Here is a 24,257-nt window from a genome sequence, read left to right as displayed (position 1 = left end):
ATAATCAATGGGTGTAACCACAGCTCAGAAACTGTATCACAGATCAAAGTTGTTGCAGCTGTTACCCGGATTGGCTGACAGGAAGGGATTATTTCAGAATTGTATGTTTTTTGAATACTGGTCCAGTAATACTGACATAACTTGAGGACAACAACTGTAAAAATATTTTATAGCTTTTCTTCCAAAGACTCTTAAGAATTATATTGAATGACATGAGTTACTGCCTGATAACATATGGGAAAGAATGCATGCTGCCTTACAGGCTTTGACACAAAAAATGTGTTTTGATCCCAGGTTGTTAGATAAATTCAGAATAACTACAACAGACAACTATATAGAAACTGCAATGTTGTTTGCTTTAGCATATGCAGTAGCACACAATTATCCTGAGAGAAAAATGGCCCAGGATGATGTACAGAAACATATGACTTAGATTTTTTGGAAAAAGTTCAGGGATTTGATGCACCCATTAAGCTAAATGTGATTGCTACAGTAAAAACATTGGAAGAGGCAGTACTTTTAGTGATTAGGCTAAAGCACATTTTGCAAGCATCAGGTGCAAGTAATACAATCTTTTCTACAGAGACAGAAGTTACAGCTGTTAGGCAGAATACCAGAAGTTCAACCATATCAGAAAACAGATCTGTAGCTAAGTGATTTTTGTAAGAAGTTAGGACATGTAAAAAAAAGCAATGTCCTAAATACTGAATGTGGAACAACAACCATATTGAAGCTGGTGTCAATAAACAGGTCTGGGTCCTTCCCAATAAGAAAAGGCAGGCTGAAGGGTCAAAATGTGCTGCAATGAGTAAAATCCCTGATAGACCACCTCATTATTCACAGTATAATTCATAGTATCCTTGTCTGAAAAGTTTCAGATATGAGACAGGCTCATTACCAACAGTTCCTTCAGCTCCTAACATCAGCATGATTTCTGATTCAAATGATAGTCTGATGTTTACAGATTTATTGTTTTTTTGAAGGGAGTGCAAATATTGCACTGGTGGGGAAGCAGATCACAGGAGGTTCTACTAGCTTTGCAGACACAGTTCAGTCTGGTGCAGTCAATGTCAGTGTAAGTGATGTAAATGATGCACAAAGTTTCGGTCAGAGTGATGACCAGAAGTATGCTGTAGCTCAGGTCAATGTGATTGCTAGTGCTATAGCAGATGACTTTCAAAACACTTATGAGGGGTGTGGCAGTCCAGCACCAAATCAGTGTGTGTATCGGGTCTATTTGAGATAATCGAACTTTCAAAGGTTCGACTGTCATATGGTCGACACCATGTGGTCGAACTTTTAAAAGTTAGAATATCTAATTAAAAATATAAACTACACAAATAACTTACCTGAATGTTTTAAGCAGGGGGCCCTCCTGCACCCCCCACACCACCCACTCTTTAAATATACCAACTCTGAGATCGCACTATAGTGCAGAAAAGGGAAATCTTCTCATTTTGCACTGTACGGAGATCTCTATTAAAACATTTGATCTTTCAAAAATTCGATCATATAGTGTCGACAATATGGCACTTGAACTTTTGAAAGTTTGATTATCTAATATAGACCCTGTGTATCTAATTTCATTTAAGGAGGTAAAGATGGCAGACCATACTGTACATTTCATTATTTATGGAAAGGAATTATGGAATAATGTACTAACTGCTGCAGGGGCTACCATTTCAGTTACAAGTAGATTTCTGCCAGATGACCCAATTACAGTTCTAATGCTATCAGGGTCTGAAGGACCAATGGTAGCTGCAGTCAGAAGCAAGCCTTTCGAAATCAGATTCCTGAATAAAGCTAATCAACCAGAAAAAAAAAAAGATAACAGTAAAATTTTTGTTACATCCTCAGTGCAATAGTACCATTTTGGGAATGGATATTATGTCAGGATTAGGTGTTGTTTGAGATTTTAATAAGATATTGTGGAGAAATAACAATGCTGTAATATATACAATAGTGTAGAAAGAAGAGATGTGCAAAATGCTGTGTGCAGTAGATTACACAGATGAAGTCCAGGATTTAAAGTATTTTTAATGCAAGAGTTTCCAGAGTTATGGTCTAAGGATAAAACAGACTGTTTCCTGGTTGCTACTGCCAAAGTAAGGGCAGAGGAACCTCTAGACAAAGTACCACCCCAACAGAAACATTACCACACTCCCAGAGAACCAGTGGATGATATCTATAAGTACATTACAGATGGGAAAAAAGGCATTTGTAATTAAAGGGTCAAGTCCATCAAATTCACCCATGTGTCTGGTAAAGAAAAAGGATGGTAGTTACAGATTAGTATTAAACACGAGGCTGCTAAATAAGTGCACCACCCAGCAGCACATATGGCGCCTGGTACAGCTGAAATGGTCGTTATATTTGATCCATGCAGTGAATGGTTTACAGTTATTGATTTAGCAAGTGGATTTTTTGCTATACCTTTAGCTGAATCTTCACAGAAACATTTTGCTTTCTCCTTTGATGATACTCAGTATTTGATGACATTTACCAATGGGCTTTGTAAATTCTCCTGTACTGTTTCATCAGACATTGGCACAAGTACTGAGTCCACTGAATTATAGTAATGAAGTGTTACAATACATAGATAATATCCTGCTATAGATAGAGACAGAAAATTAGCATTTCCAGATACTTAATGACATCTTATTAGCCTTACAAAATGCTGGGTTTAAAGTCAATGCAGTAAAATGCAGTTAAAGCAACAGAGAGTCAAATTTCTGGGTGTAACTGTACAACACCAGGTTTGAACTCCATGCAGGGAAAGAGTGCAGTCTATTTTGAACATGTCATTACCTTCCACAATTCAAGATTTGCAGAAGTTTTTAGCAATCATGAATTATAACAGGAATTTTATAGAAGACTATACAGTCTTGGCACATCCTTTGTTTATTGATGCAAAATTTCCCGGTACTACAACTGTAGTGTGGTCAGAAGAGAGGAAGAAGGTAGTGGAGACACTGAAACAGAAACTTGTAATAGTTATTGAATTGATTATACCATCAGCAGAATCTTCTTCTTCTTCTTTCAGCTTTTTCAGGTTAGGGGTCGCCACAGCAGATCATATGTCTGCTCAGGATTGGCAGTGGAGTTTTACAGTGTCGAGTTGCCAGCCCAGCGCCCAACCTCCCACAGAAGGCACACACACCCACACACACACACCTAGGGCCTATTTAGAGTGTCCAATCCACCTACTGCATGTCTTTGGGATGTGGGAGGAAACTGGAGCACTCAGAGGAAACCCACGAGACCACAGGGAGGACATGCAGACGCCACACAGAAGGCACCCCAGCTGAGAATCGAACCGGAGAACCTCTTGCTGTGAGGCGGCAATGCTAACCGCTGCACCACTGTGGCCACCCCATCAGCAGAATATCCTTTTTATTTGAAAGCAACAGCTAGAGATGATAGCATCTCTGCAGTTCTGCTCCAGAAATACCCACATACCTTACAACAAGGTATCCAGACTACGCTAACAGCTATTACATTTTTCAGTAGAATTATATCATCAGTAGAAAAGGGTTATCACATTTGTGTAAAGACTTTGTTAGCTACATATCGGAAAATTCAACAGTCAGAATTCATCACAAAGTTCTTTGCAATAATAGTACAGACACCGCATCACACAGCCAAGACCCTATTGTATTCAGACAGACTTAGAAATGTAAACCAGGCTACACTTTCTAAATGGATTATAGCTTTAGAACAGAAGAATATTTCAAGAGTTTGAGGACCAATATTACTGCTTCAGCAATTGCTGTATGAGGGGACCCCTCATATTTGTGAGGAACAGATGAGCAGAATTCCAAATTCACCTTTTTCAAATTCAACTTTTTCAGATCATTTCAGTGCAGAGGGCAGATGCATGTTTATAGACATGTCAAGATTTTATGAAGAAGCCACACACTATACATGATTTGCAGTGTATACAAACACTACAAAACCAGAGACCCATATGATCAAACTTCCCAGTCATCTGTCAGCCCAATGAGCTGAGTTGGAATCTGTTTTATATACTATAAAACAGCATGGAGGCAGTCAGTCAGCTGAACATTATTAGTGACAGTTCTGATGTTGTAACAGCCTTCACCATATATTTGGAAATTTGGGGCAGAGAAGGATTTGTAGACAGTAAAGGGAAACATCTACAGCATGCAGAAGTACTGAAGGAATGATAATTTAGGGTGGAAAAACAGAAATAAATGGAGTATTTGCAAAGTAAAGATACATTCAGCAGAATATAGTAATCTTCATTTTCTTGGCAATTCCATAGCTGATGAAGCAGCAGAAAAGGCTGCCAAAGAGGGAGTTCCTCTTTATCCATAGCAGTGGGAGAATAAAGTAGAAGGTGTCCTAGAGGTGAGCCAAGAGAACTTAACAGTAGAAGCAGATTTAGTGATGATCCAGAAAATGCAGGAAGATAATGATGAACTAGCATAATGTCAGGTTGCTAGTATACTTCCTGGAGTAAAGTTGCAAATGTTCAACACAGAGCAAGGGAAACATTTGCCCTACATACCAAAATCATTGGATAAGCAGTTAATTAAGTATAACTATCATCTACTGGGCCATTTAGTCTTCCAGAAAATGTAGCCTATCGTGAAACATAAGATCTGTAATCCTCAGCTAAAAAGATGTGTAAGGAAACACAGGAGGAATTCATAATACATCTGCAGACAACCTTACATTAAAGAACATAATTTACAAAGAGTGCCAGTTTAGATAGACCATGCTACAGTATAGAGATAGATTTAGCAGGACCCTTTGCCCAGCAAAAGGGGGCTACTGCTACTTCTTGGTAGTAGTGGATACTTTTAACAAGTAGGTGGAATCTATTTCCACCAAGGATATGACAGCAAAAACCACAGCATCTACATTATGAAATAATATTTTTTCACACTGGGGTTCACCCCAAATCATTAAATCTAATAATGGTACTCAATTCACAAGTCAAGTTATGGAGGAAGTTTGCAACCTGTTAGGAATTTGACTTAAGACTCACAGAAACAAATTAAGACTCTATGGTATTTTCTTCATGTTGCTTCTGGAACAGCAGGGCTGGCACTCTAACTATGCTTTAAAGCACATGTTTTATGCATGTGTGGAAACAGAGCCTACAACTGGCTACCAACAAACTAGTATGGCTTGTTCTATACAGGATATGTAATACCAGCCATAAGGTGTTCTAATAGAGAAAGATGACAAAATCAGCAAACAAAGGAGAGTAGTATTGCTGGAACTGAATTTATCCTTAAGTTTTGGGAGTACCATCATGGGGTGGACCCTGTTTTTTTACAAAAGCTCATCAAGATGACACTGATATATAGACTGTATTTTAGATAGCATATATCATTTATTTATTTATTTTACATCTCTTTGCCAGGAAAGTTTGACTGGGCATGGCTCCCATTTTCAGCAGAGGCCCAGGGAGAAAAGCTCTGCAAAGATTAGTACAACAAATACAGTAAATACAATACACATGTTTATAAAGTACAGTACAGTCAAAAAGTTAAAGTACAGATTCAATGCCAAGAAAGAAGCAAAAAGTAAATATACAATAAAGAGCACAGTGTGTTACAATAAATAATACAGCTGAAAGGACATTTTGTTCATTCATTTGGTTACATTCATCAATGGCTTGGACAGTAAACACACATTGATCAAGGGTATAGAAAGGAGTTGCTGCAAGCTTTCATAGAAGGTTAAGGTATGTTATGATCTAATTAAGCAAAGCTACTCAGGGTCAGAACAGTTACATAACCATGAACTATGTAAATGGGACCAGAGGAGTATTTTTTAATTATTTTTGTTTCCAGTGGTCCTAATATCTATAGGGATGTTAGTCCAGGCTTTTGCAACAGAAATGGAAAACAAGGAGGTCCCAGAGCTATGTGTTGCTTTTGCCTGTGTCAGCCAGTGCTTTATTGATGGATCTTAACAGGCTTTTGTTAGAGTAGATATTAATAAGACCTTGAAGAGGAGGAACTCTATCAGGATAATATAGAATTGGGTGGGCTATTGTAAGCTGGTTATATGTGAGCAAGTTGGATAATTCTAGCCAGGATAGTTGCTTGATTGCTATGCAGTGATGTGTCCTAAAGCGTGAGTCATTAGCAAACCTGCAGCAGGTGTTTAGTTTGTTAAAGTCTGCTTTGTTTAGGTTGATGAGTATGGGAGAGGCATAGATGAGTGTGGATAGTAGGTGGTTTCTTGTGAAGGTGGCTTTACTGTCATTGGTGTGGTACCTTTTGCATCTATATAGGGTTCCAAGTTTTTTATGGACTTTTTTTTATTGTCTGCACAATGTGAATATCAAATTTCATGTTGTGCTCTATGATAACCCCTAGAAGTTTGATGTGTTGGACAGGTATGATAGGGGTGTTATTGGCTGAGAATATTGTGAATGGTGGTATGTGGTCTCTAATGGGATAGAATATCATTAGCTGCATTTTATTGGGGTCAAGTATTATTTGAGAGTTGGCTAACCAGGTTTCAACAGCAGTAAATGACTCTTGTGTCAGTTCCTGGAGTTGAGGGAGGGATGGGGTAGAGCAGATTAGAGTGGAGTCATTGGCATACTGGTCTAGAGTGGTGTGCCTGGTAGCTTTGAAGATTTTGTTGGTGAATACGTTAAAAAGAAGAGGTCCAAGAATGGATCCTTGGGGTCCCCTAAGGTGACAGGTAGGAGGGGAGATAAGGGGTTTTGCTATTTTACTGCTTGTTGGCAGTTGGTTAGATAGTCTTGAAAACACACTAGCATGGTGTGGCTGAAATTAAGATCAGAGAGAGCAGAAAGGAGTTTGGGATGGGAGACAGTATTGGAGGCTTTGAAAAGATCTAGGAATACAGTGGATACTAGGTTACCATTGTTTAAATGTTGGTTTACTGTGCTTGTAAAGTTAATAAAGGCTATATTAGTACTGTGATTGGGGTGGAATCCATTATAGGTGTTGGTTAGCACTTTATTAGTAAGGAGATTATTTGGGAATGTATACATTTTTCAAGGATTTTAGATAGGGGGATAGAATGGCAATTGGACGGTAATTAGATACTTTCACAGAGTTACTTTCTTTGTGGAGTGGTATTATATGTGAAATTTTCCACAGAGCAGGAACATGTTGTTCTGATAAAGAGCAGCTAATGAACATGGAGACTGGGTAACAACAGATGGCTTTGGCTGTGATCTTTAGATATTATACGGGTAATTTGTCTGCAGCCAGGGTTGTGGGTTTAATCCTATTTAGGTATTTATATATTGTGTTAGTTGGGACAGATTGTAAGAAGAAGAGGTTTTGGTATGCGGATACAGAAGATAGGTTTGGATGTGAAGTGGGAGAACTATTATTAGTGAGGACTAGGATAGATTTGGTGAAGTGTTCCTTGAACTGGGAGGCAATATTATTGGCGGTAGTGTCAATGTTATGGGGTAGAGTACTGGTCTTCCCTGGCTGTAGGATTTTATTAATAGCAGCCCAGAATTTTTGTGGGTTATTTTTGTGGTTGGTTTGAATGTCTATATAGTGGTTCCTTTTGTATGTCCTAATTTGTTTTTTGGCTTTGTTCCTTGGTTCCTGGTATGCCTGTCTATTAGTTTGAGTTTTACTTTGATGCCACGAGTCCCATGCTTTATCTCTTTGTTTTAGTAGTAGACAGATATCTCTGGTCATCCAGGGGGCATAGTTGGATTTAGTTCTGACAGTTCTGATAGGGGCAAGATGATTTAGAATGTTTAGGAAAGTGTTATTGAAGTAGTCTATGGCACTTTCCTGAGGGAGAGATGAGAGTGGTCTCCAGATGCATTGATTAAATGCAGATATGAAATCATGGGTTTTGAAATTCTTTGTGTGAGGGTGTTGGAGGGTGGATGATTTTAATGGATTCACTTGGTGTCTAATTATTAAGGTGGGAATGTGATCATTGAGGGTGTCTGCGAGGGAGCCTAAGAGGTAGGATTGAGATGGTCTGTTAGTAAGGATCCAGTCTAGAATGGAGTCCTTTTTTGATGCTTTATCAACCAGAGTTGTGGTTTTGATTAGTTGAGTGAAACTGTGTAGGTTAATGTGGTTAGTGTGGTGGAGCGAGTTACAAGAGGACCAGTCGATATTAATGTCGCCTAGTATAATTGTTTCTTGGGGAAATTTTGGGGATATCCAGTCAAGAATGGATTCCACTGTTAATGTTATTGTTGGGGGGAGGGTATATAGGTACCAATTATATGCAAGTGTTTTTTTTTTTTTTGTTGATTTTCAGCTTTGTGAACATAGTTTCTGCATTATTGAACCTGGGTTGTTTATTGGTTAACAATTCAATGGTCAGGTTGTTTTTGAAGAGGAGAGCAATGCCTCCACCTCTTTTGGATAGTCTGTCTTGTCTAAGAACATCGTAATCAAAGTCTTTATTATTGTTTAGTGACTTTAGCCAGTTCTCTGTAAGAAGGACTATGTCAGGGAGCAGAGGGCCAGGGTAGCGTGTAGCTCTGGGATTTTGTTCAGTATACCCCTTATGTTTATGTTGAGTATAAGGAGCTGTGTTGATTTCCTGGGGAGGTTAGAATGTTATTTATCTGGTAGCAGGGTTTTTTATTGTTTGTAGGGCCAGGTTTGGGTGCTTGACTCCACTAAGTATGAATCAGGATACTATTTTGATTATAGTTTTTAGGCATTTGTTTATAGATGTGTTATACTTTGAGGAAATTTGTTTTTTTAGTTGGTGTGGTGTTACTTTGAATGTGGCAAGGTCAAGATTTGAGATGTAGATAGAAGAAGATATTACTGAGAAGGCTGGCTTGTCTTGTAGATGGGTAGGGCAGGTAGGGGATTTAATCTGAAATTTTGACTTGCTAGTATAGTGGTAGGAGGTTAAGTGTGAGGTGATGGTGAGGCCTATTATTAATGTAAAGTTTAGGGTCCACACTTTGCTTAGACAAAGTGTTGTTGTGTTGTTGTAAAGTTTTGGTAGGTATCTAAAGGAGTGCATAGGAATTTAGATGGGGCTATACTTTATGTAGGTTGTGATTAGAGTGGGAGGATTAGGTAGGGGTATTAGCTTGAGGAGACTGTACAATTTGGGTATTGTGTGAGTGAGGTGATGTGGAGTGAAGGTAAATGATGATGTGGATTGAAGAGAGTGAGAAGAGGCGTGGCTGTATAGAAATGAGGTTGGTGTGAGAGAGAGGCTAAGAGGAGTGGCTAGTTAGGTATAAAGGTTGGGAGCCTGGGGGTGTGTGGGAATGGGGGTAGGATAGGGGTGCAGAGTGAGCCCGAGCATAGCAAAGGGAAAATGGAATGGTAAGAGCCAAATTTAAGGTATGTGCAAGTGAAAATAATTAATTTCTCTGAACTATTGGCTTAGTAAAAAAAATGTGTGTATCCATTAAGCTATAACACGTGTTATTGTAGACATTAGTGAGACGGCCTTGGTATGGATAGCTGGGGGCCTAAATAAATTTATATAGTAAGAGAGCTATGGTTAAAGAGAACAATATAAAAAGTGAAAAAATGTATTTAAGTTGGGAAGGGAGTCTATAGGAAAGATATAAAATTTAAAAGATGTCGGGTGACCAAATTACTATAGGAACTAGAGGAAAAACTATAATCCAGTACCACGTGTAAGCTACTGTAGTCATATTGGAGGAGGAAAAAGAGAGCAAATATAATCCCTGCTGCTTAATCAGGCATTTGTATTTAGCAAGTTAAGGATTATCATAAAATACAGCTTTTAAAATAACCTTTATGTAGTGGAACATACATATAATAGTGATTGGTTCACATAGCTGGATTTCTGTGCAGTAAAAGGAGCTGTAACAGTGTTGTGAATGTTGGAAATGCACAGCAATTTAGGGATATAGTAGTGTTGGCAGCATAAACTCCCTGTATTGTTTAGGTTTCACAGAATTGGATTTTTGTGCAGTAAATGGAGCTGCAGCAGTGTTGTGAACTCCTGGTATATTTTAGGTTTCACAGAGTTGGATGTTTGTGGAGTAAAAGGGGCTGTAGCACTGTTGCTAACACTGGGAATGCACAGCAATTGAGGGATATAATACTGTTTGGTTCTTCAGGGCAGCATAAACTCCCGGTATCTTTTAGGTTTCATAGAGCTGTAGCAGTGTCATGAATGCTGGGAATGCACAGCAATTTAGGGAGCAAGTGAACAAACATGCCATGAGGCCAGCAGGGGAGGACTACCTATTAAAAAAATCATAGACAGGAGTATGTTAAAAAATAAAAACTGCTTGCATAAGTCCCATGGGTTGACATCTCAATGACCACTGAACTACTAGGATCCACTGAAACACCCTTATAAAAACATGACTAGAGGGACTAATGTATTGGTAGCTGTGAATGAGCCAAGAAGATGTAACTTGAACCTTGCTGTTGACTTCTGATGGGAGAGTACTGCTACTTACTGTTGCTGTAGTGTGAGAAACCTGGATTTAGACTGGCTATCTGTATATTGATATCTGGATGGGCTCCAATGAATTCTATCATTTGAACTATTTGAAGGTTGGACTTGGCCATGTTGACAGGCATTCTTAGCTGTAAGCAAAGTTGGAGCAAAGAGTCCTTGACTTGGAGGAGGAGAGCCTTGGTTCTAAATTCTCAAGATTATCATTTGACAATACAAATAGCAACATTAAAATGTCATTTAAACATTGTGTACTCCATTCAAAATATCCTGCAGTGCATATTTCTTCTTAAAATTACTGATGTGTTTGTTTGTGTTTGTTTTACTATTTGCTCATACATTGACTATTCTCCTTATTATTATTGCTACTCTGCCTTTCCCAAGCAGATATCATGTTTTCACCATTCTTTGATCTTACTGGTACAGCTAATGTTTGCCTGTTTACCATGTGTGGTTCTACCAATTCACTGTCAATTATTCGCATTTTTCTAACCCCCATTTAGCAATCCATTTCTCTTTTCCTTTTTAGGCTAGCAGGAGAAATAGTAGAAAAGTATAACTGTTCATCACGCAACGGTATTCATTCCTGTCAGTAAATGCATTTTTTTAATACTAGTAAACCTATTTTTAGGTTTTTCCATTTGCCTTTAAAATATACCCATGCCTGCCAGAAACTATATCCTTCCCTGTGGATTAAAAAATACTTCTCCTTTGACCTAGCACTAGCAAATTTGTTGGAAACAAGTGAGTCCTACATCTTGTCAATTAAACAATTATACAACATCCATCCCTGATGAACCTCCAAAGAAAATTGAAACAGAAAGTTTGCAAGTTTTATGCACATATATCTTTTCTTTTTTTCTACCTTCATTCAGGATCCACTTTTTTACTTTATGCTCATGTGATTTACACAGCACATATTGTCAATCTTTCACAAAATTGTATGACATCCATCTCTGATGAACCACTAAAGAAGATTGAGATAAAAACTTGGTTTGCTAGTTTTCTACACATAAGACTCTTCTTCTGCCTTCTTCTAAGATCCACTGTTTTGCTTTATACTCAGTACCCTAACAGGGAACAGGTCTTGGATTAGCTCTTTGTGTCATCAGCTTGCTGAATAGATGTATTCTGCCTACTTCATTACTTGAATTATTTCCTCTGTTGTATCCAGTACAATTTATTTTTTGTAGCACACTTCTGTAAATAATGCTTCCCCACAGCTCGCACATTTCCTAAATTGAAACATTTCCTCTTATTTAATCAGTCATCCATTTGAGCTTTTTAACCCAAATCATTTTTGGTGTAATTTCCACATTAATATTCCACTAAGGCATTCACCTATAACAACTGCATCTCCAACTTTTCTTTCCCTATATCTCGTATCTTCTCACCCTTCATGAGATTGAAAGACCTGCCATTCTCTCTGTCATTTTGTTGTGTATGTATTTCTATGTGTATTTGAATAACAAATGTGCACTTTTCTAGTGCTATTAGATCCTTTCAGTTTGTATCAGCATCTGTAGGGATCTTCGTTTTTTCCAATACCAGCTATTACTTCCTTTCTTTTACTCTTCTTTTCTCATGTATCTCAGTTAGACCTAAGGAAATGTGTAGTGCCTTTCTTTATAAATGGGCAAACCTAAGTAGAGAAGCCTTCAATTTGAAAAGCTTCAGAAATCATCAGGAAAAAAAAAAATATATATATATATATATATATATATATATATATATATATAGAGAGAGAGAGAGAGCTACTTCTTTGGTATGGAGCACTTGAATCTGTCTAATGTGTCTTATGTTGCAGAAAAAGTAATATAAAACCACAGGAAGGTTGAAGAAAATAATATTTTGAACTAAAGCATTGTACTAGGAGACTACAGTGGAGTTTGGGAGAGGAACATTTTTGCATGTAAAATAATACTTACTTGTTTCTGCCTGCTGAAATTTCACATGGTGAAATGTTAAATGTTAAAAACTGGACAAATTATAATTAATATTTCCAAGAGAAACATACATTTTCTGTGCTAGCTTGTATGCAGAATTAAATTATATATCATCTCTGGTAAGATATCCCAGATGATCACATAAAATACAAACCTTGGTAACTCGAAATGTCAAAATGACTGGATCTGTGAGGTTATACTTCCACTTGCTAGAAATTGTGGCAATAACTACATCTGAATTCACAGTATAGTTGTAATCTGAATGTGCTTTGTTAATTGGATAACCACTAGAGAGTACTGATTCAATTTCGGGCCCATGGAATGATGTCAGCATAGCAAAAGGGACTGAACCTAGCAAAAAATGAAAGAAAACATATTATAGATGTTTTAAATTCCCAATGTAGACCATGTAAATGATGCAGTCTCATTATTTCATGAAGCAAAATGCATTCCACATTTTAAATACACAGTGAAAACCATTAGAACAGAAATCAAGGTCTCAACTCCTCAAGAAAAAAGATTGGAGCCACACTGAGAGGGTTGCTAAATTCACCTGCTTTGACAGATTCAGCTGCCAATTCATGATCTGATCTATTCAATTGAAAGATGCAATGAGACACATTCCAAAAGAATTGCTCTCTTTGTAAGTGACTTACACCAGTGTAAGTCTGACCTGATTCTGAAAGAGTTGCTTTCGCTGTAAGTGACTTACTCCAGTGTAGGCCTGCCCTGATTCTGAAAGACTTGCTCTCAATGAAAGTGACTTACTTTAGTATAAGACCTATATATATATATATATATATATATATATATATATATATTTTTTTTTTTTTGAAACCGGCCCATTGTTTCAACCAAAAGTTATTACAATTAAGAAAGTCACTCCTCTACAAAAGTTCAAACTAATATTCAAGCAATAATTCACATCTCCTATAATAATTGGTGAGTATGTAATTACTGTTATAATCTTATTTCATAACTAACGTATTCACAGAATAACATTTAAGAACTGCTAAGTGACATTGATAATTACTTAGTGTGTCTTTTTGGAAACTAGGTTCTTAGACCTTACCATAACTCTCAGCTGTCCAGATTTTCACAGAATGTCCAGATTTTTGTCCCATGTTTTAGGTCTGTTCCTTGTAAAATTTAGGTTTTCTGCCAAACCACTGAGGATTGAATTCCCTAAATAATGATACGCAGTTGAGTTTCAGACTTCACATCCTTCAGAATTTGAGTATTAATGCAAATATTTTATTCTAGCAACTTTTGAGCAATGTTTTAAATTTGTCCCTGATTTTGGGCTTCTGACCCCCCCCCCCCCCCCATTACTTATGGCTTTTCCAGATTTCTTGTGATTAGTTGTTGAGGTATAGACCTTACATACTTAAATTTTGGTGTGGACATCTCTATTTACAGTCAGTTTCATACTTCTCAACCTCTTGACCCAAGAAATCTGGACAAAGCCTGACATAATGGGTGTACAAAAGCTGAAAAATAGGGGCAGATTTTGATATTGCTTTTACAGACTTAGAAGTCTTCTAGGATAACAGGGTATGTATTAAAATGCATTTTCTAAAGGATGTGAAGACTGAAACTCAAATGTATGACATTATTTACTAATTTCATTTATCAGATCATACCAGTGATTTTCCAGAAAACCAAAAATTTTATGAGGAACAATTCAAAATTTTGAGGCAAAAATCTGGACATTCTGAGAAAATCTGGATGGTTGACAGTTATTTTGTTACCCTACTGCTTTGTCAGTCTAGACCAAAAAAATTAATTAAGTCATTATGAAATAAATAAAAAAAAAATAAAAGAACACACTTTTCCAGTTTTCCTCCATTTATTACCTCAGAGTGGTACTTGGTGATCACCAGATCTATGATGTAGTTAGCTGTAACCCTGTAAATCATGTGATCTAGCTCTGATTAGCTGAACCAGGAACTGATGAACTGGAGGAACCGATAAGGGTAGAGACAGGATTAAATGGTCTATGCGTATTCAACCTGTCTCAGAAAGGATGCATACTGAATGAGTATTGTGGAGTCATGTAGCTGCATTGTTGTCAGGGTATACTAGAGAGGATATTAGAGTTTTCACCAGGAAGTAGAGGTGTAGGATTACAGAAGATACAACATCCAACCTCAGAAACAGGCTATAGCTACAGGTTTCCTACTGCATGTACCTTACAAGAGTGGGCCATTAGATAGGTGTGTCACCCAGAGGTCATATTTTGACATCTCTGGGTCCAGATGCCAATAAAGTCAACTGGGTATCAACACTAAGGGAATATGGCTCTGTCTGAAAAGCCAAGCCTCAGCCTAGGAGTTGAAGAGGAACAAATTAACTAAAGCAGTACCCAGAGAAGAGAACTGATGGCTAAAAGAGGAGGGAAAAGAAAGACAAACAATATGCTTAATCATGGATGATCAAAAAGACTGAATCTACATAGCTGTTAAGTAAATCTTTGCCATTGGCTACTTTGACATTTAGCTGAACCTGCAGATATCCCTGACAAATGCAATATATAGGTGTGTGTGTGTGTGTGTGTGTGTGTGTGTGTGTGTGTGTGTGTGTGTGTGTGTGTGTGTGTGTGTGTGTGTGTGTGTTTGTGGTGTGGGTATGTGTAAATATTTTTGTCTGTCTGGGCAAATGAGTTTGTCTGTGTGTGCATATGTATACCTGCGTCTGCACATGTTCATATTTCTGGACAGTCATATGTAGTCTCAAATGAAAACTGTATTGTGTTTGCATTTTGTGTTGTCTGATTAACCTACAATACCTCACTACTGAAATGATGGTATATTTGCATACCAAATGCATCACTTGGAGTTTCTTACTTCTTAGCAGTACAAGTTGTGAACTAGGCCTTAGCGGTGGAACACCATATACTGAAACTTAACATATATAATGATGTAGTGGCGAAAACACAATCTAAATTAGAAGACATAAAGCTGTTTTTGATTGTCCAGAGTGCTTTGCATGTGTTTGTAAATCATTGCCCAATATCTACCATTATATCATTTTGAGGTGTAGTTACATACAGTGAAAATAAAATATCAGGCAACATACTATAGTCATTTCTTTCAAAACTCACTCACATTTTTAAGATGAGAAGTATTATTGGGTTTCAACCATCCAGTTTTCACTGGTAATAATTTTAAAGAAAAATTTTGGGACATATTGGCTGACTTTGAGAAAAAGTTAAAGATGTACAAGGCTTTGTCATATGACAATTTATATTTGGAATTTTTAATTTGACTGACATTACATTTACATTTGGTTAGATATGTATATTAAGCAAAGGTGTTTCTTGTATCCCCAGTAAATATGCTGATATATTTTTTTACTTTATTGGAACTCAGACTTTAAGTTAGAGAGCTTAGTATGGATTATCTTTTATACAGTATTGATCTAGATACAAACCAACTAAATAAGCCTTTTTAATCTACATGTAAATACTTCACTAAACACATTCTAAGATGTTTGTGAAAAGTATTTATGCAGTAAATTAAGTTCCATGTTTAGAATTTCTATATAGAGTTTACCTATGACAGAAAAGGGAGGCTTTAAATTATTTGAGTAAAACAATGAAATGTAGCTTTATGGAGGCAGACAAAATAGGAGCTGTAGGATTTATGTATCAGGATGCAGACAAATGAGAAGCTGTAGTATTTATGTATCAGAAGACAGACAAATGAGGAGCTGTAGGATTTATGTATCAGGAGGCAGACACATGAGAAGCTGTAGTATTTTTGTATCAGGAGGCAGAAAAATGAGGATTTGTAGTATTCATGTATCAGGAGGCAGACAAATGAGGAGCTGTAGTATTTACATATCAGGCAGACAAATGAAGAGCTGTAGTATTTATGCATCAGGAGACAGACAAATGAGAAGCTGTAGTATTTATGTATCAGGAGGCAGACACATGAGGAGCTGTAGTATTTATGTATCAGGGGACAGACAAATGAGAAGCTGTAGTATTTATCAGGAGGCAGACACATGAGGAGCTGTAGTATTTATGTATCAGGGGACAGACACATGATGAGCTCTAGTATTTATGTATCAGGATGCAGACACATGAGGAGCTGTAGTATTTATGTATCAGGAGGCAGACAAATGAGGAGCTGTAGTATTTATGTATCAGGAGGCAGAAAAATGAGGAGCTGTAGTATTTATGTATCAGGAGGCAGAAAAATGAGGATTTGTAGTATTTATGTATCAGGAGGCAGACAAATGAGGAGCTGTAGTATTTATGTATCAGGAGACAGACAAATGAGGAGCTGTAGTATTTATGTATCAGGAGGCAGAAAAATGAAGATTTGTAGTATTTATGTATCAGGAGGCAGACAAATGAGGAGCTGTAGTGTTTATGCATCAGAAGACAGAGAAATGAGAAGCTGTAGTATTTATGTATTAGGATGCAGACGCATGTGGAGCTGTAGGATTTCTGTATCAGGAGGCAGACAAATGAGGAGCTATAGTATTTATGCATCAGAAGACAGAGAAATGAGAAGCTGTAGTATTTATGTATTAGGATGCAGATGCATGTGGAGCTGTAGGATTTCTGTATCAGGAGGCAGACAAATGAGGAGCTGTAGTATTTATGTATCAGGAGACAGACAAATGAGGAGCTATAGTATTTATGTATCAGGAGGCAGATACATGAGGAGCTGTAGTATTTATGTATCAGGAGGCAGACACATGAGGATCTGTTGTATTTATGTATCAGGAGGCAGACAAATGAGGATCTGTAGTATTTATGTATCAGGAGGCAGATAAATGAGGATGTGTAGTATTTATGTATCAGGAGGCAGACACATGAGGAGCTGTAGTATTTATGTATCAGGAGGCAGACACATGAGGATCTGTTGTATTTATGTATCAGGAGGCAGAAAAATGAGGATTTGTAGTATTTATGTATCAGGAGGCAGACAAATGAGGAGCTGTAGTATTTATGCATCAGGAGACAGACAAATGAGAAGCTGTAGTATTTATGTCTCAGGAGGCAGACACATGAGGAGCTCTAGTATTTATCTATCAGGAAACAGACACATGAGGAGCTGTAGTATTTATGCATCAGGAGGCAGACACATAAGGAGCTGTAGTATTTATGTATCAGGAGACAGACACATGAGGAGTTGTAGTGTTTATGTATCAGAAGACAGACACATGAGGAGTTGTAGTATTTACGTATCAGGAGACAGACAAATGAAGAGCTGTATGCTTCATGCATCAGGAGGCAGACAAATGCAGAGCTGTAGTATTTATGTTTCAGGAGGCAGATAATTGAGGAGCTGTAGTATTTACTTATCAGGCATATTATATTCCTGCTATTATGCAAATACTTCAGAATTCTAATTAATTTTAGAAAGTGGCTTTGTTTGATTTTCACTATGGTTATAAATATATCAATAATATTTTGCTGGATTTATTTTCACAGTGTTCTTTATCCTATTGTGATATATATTTTTAAGTGCCACAGATTTCAAAAGTGGAATTTTGTTTGGAGTCCCCAAGATTCATACAGATAGTCAGAGGCCACAGTCCATGCCCACTGTATCAGCACACAAGTCTGTTATTGTTAACATTTCTATATATTTAGATACTTTTTAACCTAGTAATACAGATGTTAGATACAGGACTCATGGGATTTTTTAAACAAATTGTGATTATATCCTTTTTATTTAACAGAGATTGTGTTATTTACTACGGATGTCAAATCTTTAAATGCCTCCAGATGGGCTGGAGTTGTTATGGTTATTACTGACAGAATATATTGACTAATTAAATATTAATGTAAACACTTTCCGTTTATTAGTGGAACTTTTTATGGAACATAATTTTTTTAGTTTTGATTCTGCTTTTTATCAGCAAATAGAAGGGGAGACAAAGAGGGTTCAGTATCTCTCTCTCTCTCTCTTTTGTGAGTCTGTTTTAGAGATGGTGGGATTCACACTTTTTGGTTATAGTCCTCCCACTTTTCACAAGGTGAGATTTCTATGCCAGATTCATTGAAGATTTGTTTTACATGCAGAGGGAAGCATCTGAAGAATATTTACTTTTCAGTGACTTTCTCAAGAACACCATTTCCTTTTTGAATTTTATTGTGGGTGATGTAAGCAGTAGAGTTAATTTCTGTCAGCAAACTATTTGCTTACTAACAGTATTTTTAGAAGGGAGACAGCTACTAATAAGTATTTATTATACAGCAGCAATCGTGTGTCATTTATTAAAAGGAATATACCCAGAGGATAGTTTATCTAGCTATCCAAGTTGACTATATATGATAATATTTTGAGCAAGATGTTGCTATGATGACATATTTATTCAGCCAAAGGGGTTATAATGAGAATTAATATGTGAAGCAGCTAATTTTACCAAAAAATAGAGCAGAGGTATATCTACCAATTTTATTAAATGAATAGACAAAGGCAAATACTGAAGTTTAAGGTTCAAAGACAAGAGTTATTAAGCCTTTTTATTTAGACATGATTGTTGATGCAGCATGTATTTCCAATATCATAAAATATAATATGACAATTATTTGGGGAAATTTAGAAATGTGTACTATGTTGGGAGATCCACCTGTCATGATGTATAGAAACACTGTTCCCATTAAATTATTTTATAGAATGATAAGATCATTATTAAGCCCATTATGAGTAACAAAGATGTGGGCACTTATAGTTGTGGCTCCTGTAAAGCATGCTGCTTCATTCTACATTGGACTATTTATGCAATACACAGGTCCCCTCTTAGCAGTCTGTAGGATACCAAGTATAGTAAATGCTAGACAACATTAACTTTAAGGGTATCACATATATTGCAATACATAATTATTGTGAAACATTTTTGTTGGCATGACTTCCAGGTGTTTTATAACTGTATTACTGACATGCAAATGATAGGAAAAATGGACATGCCATTACTGCATTATTTAAGCATCAATGAAATGATTCTGATCACAAGACATTTCATTTTTTCATATTGGACCATGTCTCCTCTGATATGATGGAGGATGACTTTATAAACGTGACTGACCGTTATACTCACAATTGTCACTATACTCGGTATCCTACAGACCGCTAAGGGGGGGGGGGGCCTGTGTCTGGTATACAAGGTAACCTCTGACCCATTAATCACAGATTGCACATCAGCAAATCAAATGACATCAGAAATGCTTGACTAGGGATCTAAACCTGTTTTACAACATCAGCAGAACAGGTTGGAAGGACAGGTACATCTCACAGAGGATACCACTGCTGTGTGACAAACTCCCCATCCACATGCAACAATGTTCATCTCTGTCCATATTCAATTGCAACTTAGAGCTATGGATGGGAAACAGAACACTGACCTCACAACTGCCCACTGTACTACTAATTGACAGAGGCAGCTTCTAAATGCTTTATCTCATGCATGGGTCCCCTCCAATTATCTAAGGTATGATCCCAGTTATTCTCATTAGGAGGAATATATCATTATCAGAAGTAGTTTATAATTATTGTCCATGAGATGGGTATGGCCAATCTATAACCAAATGGGATAGTTTTTTTTTTTAGCACAAAAAGGGAAATTAGCTAAGCTAAAAATGGCCCACAAGGACAGTTAGCCTAGTACTTATTTACGGACCTATGAGCTTATGAACATAGGGAGACCCTGAGCAATTGACCATACATGCAGATAGAATTCATGGATTGGATATTTCTACAATATCACATTTTAAAAAAAAAAAAACATATGGAGTGAATTTTATGTTTCTACTATACACTCTTATAATGAATTGAATTTTTTATTAATCTATCATGTATACAATTATTTAAGTGTCGATTATAGGTCACATGTATGTTGTATATTTAAGGATGAATGAGTTATGTACATTTTATTCTATGGAAATTCTGTTATTTATGAATGAATGAGCTGAATAAATTTCATTCTGTTATTTTTGTGCCTTTTTTCTTATTAACATTAAATTAATAATAAAGCATATGCTTCAGGAAATTAGCAAAACAGCAAGTTTTGTTTATAATCTTACAGTCTGAGGATATGTTTAATTTACCATATTGTTTCTGACATGTTTCATTAAATGTGTTCAACAATGCATTCTTCTACTATGAAGTGTATGGATAATAACAGTACCTGTATGATCTAGTTTCAGTTGTTGTTGTGTCTTTCGGCTTTTCCCGGTTAGCGGTCGCCACAGCGGAACTTTGGTCCGCTAATGATTGGCAGTTGATTTTTACATGCTGAGTTGCCAGCCCTAATGGACAACCTTCAATGAAGGTACACCCATTCATGCATGTCTCTACGCAGAAGACGCTCTAGCTGAGAGTCGAACCGGTCAGCGTCTTACTGTGAGGCGACAACGCTACCGCAGCACCACCACCACGGATTATGATCTGGTATAGTATCTAAAACTTTGAAGGGTTTTTGTCACAAAGCAAATGATTTGGTAAGGAAATAAGAATAATATTTATTTTTATTTATTTTATTTTACATTTGTTGACCGGGATAGTCCCACTGGATACATGCCCATTTTCAGTGGAGGCCTGGAGAGAAAAGCTCCAAACTTACAAACAGATAAAGACAAGCAAGTTACACTATATGCACAGACATATTGTATTAACATACAAGTTACAGTTTCACATTTCAAGCTTATGAAGAATACAATTTATATTCAGAAATATATACAAATATGTTAGTTTCTCTTATCAAACCTATAGGTGCAGCTTATATGCAGAGTATCGGCAAAGATGTTACAGTTTCTCTTTTCAAACCTTTTAGTGTAAGAGGTTAGCTGTGAATAAAAAATTGCAGGGATATGGAAGTAGATGAGGCTTTAATCAGGCTTAGAGCAACAACATAACCAGTGAGTTTTAAAATACTGGGTTATATTTTTTTTTTAACTGATTAAGGGAGGGGTTCAGAGTAAGGTCAGATGAGAGCGAATTCCAGGTTTTGCCAACTGAATTTGCAAACAAAGATTCTCCAGGTAGGTTGTTAGCTTTAACAGATTGAACCAAAAGTTTTATAGTGAAATGAAGTGACCTAGCGTTTTTGTAGGGATAGATAATGTTTTTAAGGGAGGGCATTTTTTTCTGGATGGTTAATAACCCTGAATGCTACAGCATGTTGATTATATTAAATTAGCCTGGGGAGTTATAGCCATCCTAAGAGGTTTAGGTTTTGACAATGGTGTATCCTGTAAGGAGTTCCTGTGGCAAACCTGGCAATTTGATTGCAGCAACTAGAGAGTTTGCTGAGATCCGTTTTGTTCAAGTTAGTAAGTATTGGTGAGGCATAGAGTAGAGTTGAAAGCAGATGGATATGGGCAATGGCAGTCCTAGTTAGAGGGGTGATAAAAGGTTTGTTTTTGTATAGGGAGCCAAGTTTTTTATTGATGGTTTTAATAGTTTGGTATACGTGCATATCATATTTGAGGTTGTTGTCTGTTATAACACCCAGAAGTTTGGTATACACATCTGGTGAGATTATGGTCCCATTGTTAGATGTTATAGTAAATGAAGGTTGAGAGGATTTATGAGTAGGGGAGAAGAGCAATAGCTTTGCTTTATTAGGGTTTAATATCAGATGTTGATTAGAGATCCAGTTTTCCAATGTATTAAAGGTTTTCTGTGTTAAACTAAGGAGATCTGAAGGGGTAGAGGCTGAGCAGATCAGGGTGGAGTCATCAGCATATTGTATACTGGTTGCATCTGGGATTACAGTATGGAGGTCATTGATAAAGAAGGAGAAAAGAAGGGGACCTAATATGGAGCCTTGAGGGACACCAAGGGTAATGGAGAAAAGGGTGGAGAGTTTGTCCTGCCAAAGGACAGCCTGCTGTCTTCCACTAAGATAAGACTGACACCATTATATAGCATGGGTGTTTAGGGATATTTTATTTAGGGTAAGTAAGAGTAGCTAGTGGTTAACCATGTCAAAGGCCTTGGAAAGATCAAGAAACAGGGCAGAAGATAGTTTGTTGTTGTTACAGTTGGAATTTATGACATTAGAAAAGGATAGGAGGGCTGAGGAGGTATTGTGCTGTGGTCTAAATCCATGCTGGGAGTTGGCCAGAAGATTATGTTGAATAAGGTAGTGTAAGAGCTGTTTATGGATGCACTTTTCCATAATTCATCAATGCATTCTTCTACTAAGAAGTGTATTGATAATAACAGTACCTGTATGATCTAGTTTCTGTATAGTATCTAAAACTTTGAAGGGCTTTTGTGACAAAAAAAAGAATTTGGCAAGCAATTAATAATAATAATAATAATAATAATAATAATAATAATAATAATGCTACTGAGTAAATTGTCAAGAAGACATCTTGGAAATATAGTGAAATTGATTATTTAATGGTTTCAACTTAGTGATATCAGGAAAAAATCTGAAACCAAGATTTAAGTATTTTTGAACATAATATGAATTCTAACTTATTTTGATAGCTGTTTTAAATTATGAGTTTGTAGTATTTCATATGAAGCTTGTTAGAGATTTGGTAGAATCTTAATTGTTGAATAATTACTGTCTAACCATTTTCTAGCCATCAGAAACTATATCAGGGTGCTCAAAATTCTTTAATTTTAACATTATGTCTCCAAAATGTTCTGCGTCCTCAAAACCAGGCTCAGAGACCATAGTACTTATTATTAGGATCACCGGGACTTAGTTGGTACAAGTGAGAGAAATGGAGGAATAACCCTACAGGATACCCAGGAACTAGGAAGAAGCAAACGGCTTCAAAATTGAACTGAAGCTGTTCACTCCCAGGCAAACACAAATGCGAGGTCAGCAGCTTATCATCCAAATTTTCACCAGGGACAGTACCAAGATCGGGCAACCCAGAACAGAGGACACAATGGGTGGAAGAACAAAAACAAGCGTCGAGGCTGCAAAAGGTAACATGTAATATGGTGTTGGAAGCAAGTACTAATTTTCAAAATCCTGTTTCCAACTGTAATTTTTAACCCACCTTAGGATAGCCCAAGTTGGTACAGTTGCCACATGTAATAGTTGACTCTGGAGGTGACTTTAAGATTTTCAACTACTCGGAATATATTGTTCAATTGGAATTAGTTAATGTCCTTTCTAAAGGCTTGACATTTGTATCAACTAAAAGAATGGACATTTGTGGTGTTTTGATTGACTTAAAATTCTACTTACGGAAACTCAATTTAAACCTGTTGTTCAATAATGAGATGAGTGTAAATGCAGAGCTTAAAGTACCCAGTGTTTACAATCCACCTTTACATCCATTGTTGGATATATTGAAAAGGATGTGTGACATTGACCTTAGGTGTTTATCAGCTGCCAAAAGGAATAGGTTCAACAATGTGAATAATCCAGGGAGTGAAGCCTTTAACATGTCAAGGGATGAATGGGTTTTGATAGACACCTTGAGGAATGCTGATGTAAGAATTGTTAAGGCTGACAAGGGTGGTGGTTTGGTGTTGTTTGATCATACAAACTACATACAGAGAATGGAAAATATGCTTAATTTGGCTACATATATGCAGGTTTCTCTAAATGAGGTAAACCAAGCATACAACCATATTAAGGTGTTTGTTAACGACTTGGTCGTGGAGAATAAGATTGATCTAAATTTGGTAAATTACTTAACTATGGTTTCCCCTAAAACCCCTGTGATTTTCAGGATTCTGAAAATCCACAAATACTTGATGGACCCTCCCATGCGCCCAATTGTGGATGGAAGGGATTCGAAGACATACCCATTGGCAAAATTTGTGGGACAGTTTGTTGAAAAAATACGTATCAAGGGAACCCTTTATTTGCAAGGACTCCTGGTCTTTTTTGGAAGCAATAAACAACCAGGTGTTTCACCCTGATTTTAACTTTGCCACAATTGACATCAAAGATTTG

At 36.9% G+C, this 24,257-nt stretch overlaps 1 pseudogene; it reads right to left on the bottom strand.

The window, feature by feature from the left end:
* LOC122810811 overlaps nucleotides 1-24,257 on the bottom strand; it is a 349,950-nt pseudogene that overhangs the window by 128,453 nt on the left and 197,240 nt on the right.

The sequence above is a fragment of the Protopterus annectens genome, chromosome 9.part0 (assembly GCF_019279795.1).
Source record: "Protopterus annectens isolate FY-2018-M chromosome 9.part0, PAN1.0, whole genome shotgun sequence".
NCBI lineage: Eukaryota > Metazoa > Chordata > Ceratodontiformes > Protopteridae > Protopterus > Protopterus annectens.
Note: the sequence above shows the minus strand (reverse complement) of the source record. Positions and strands in the feature narration are given on the sequence as shown.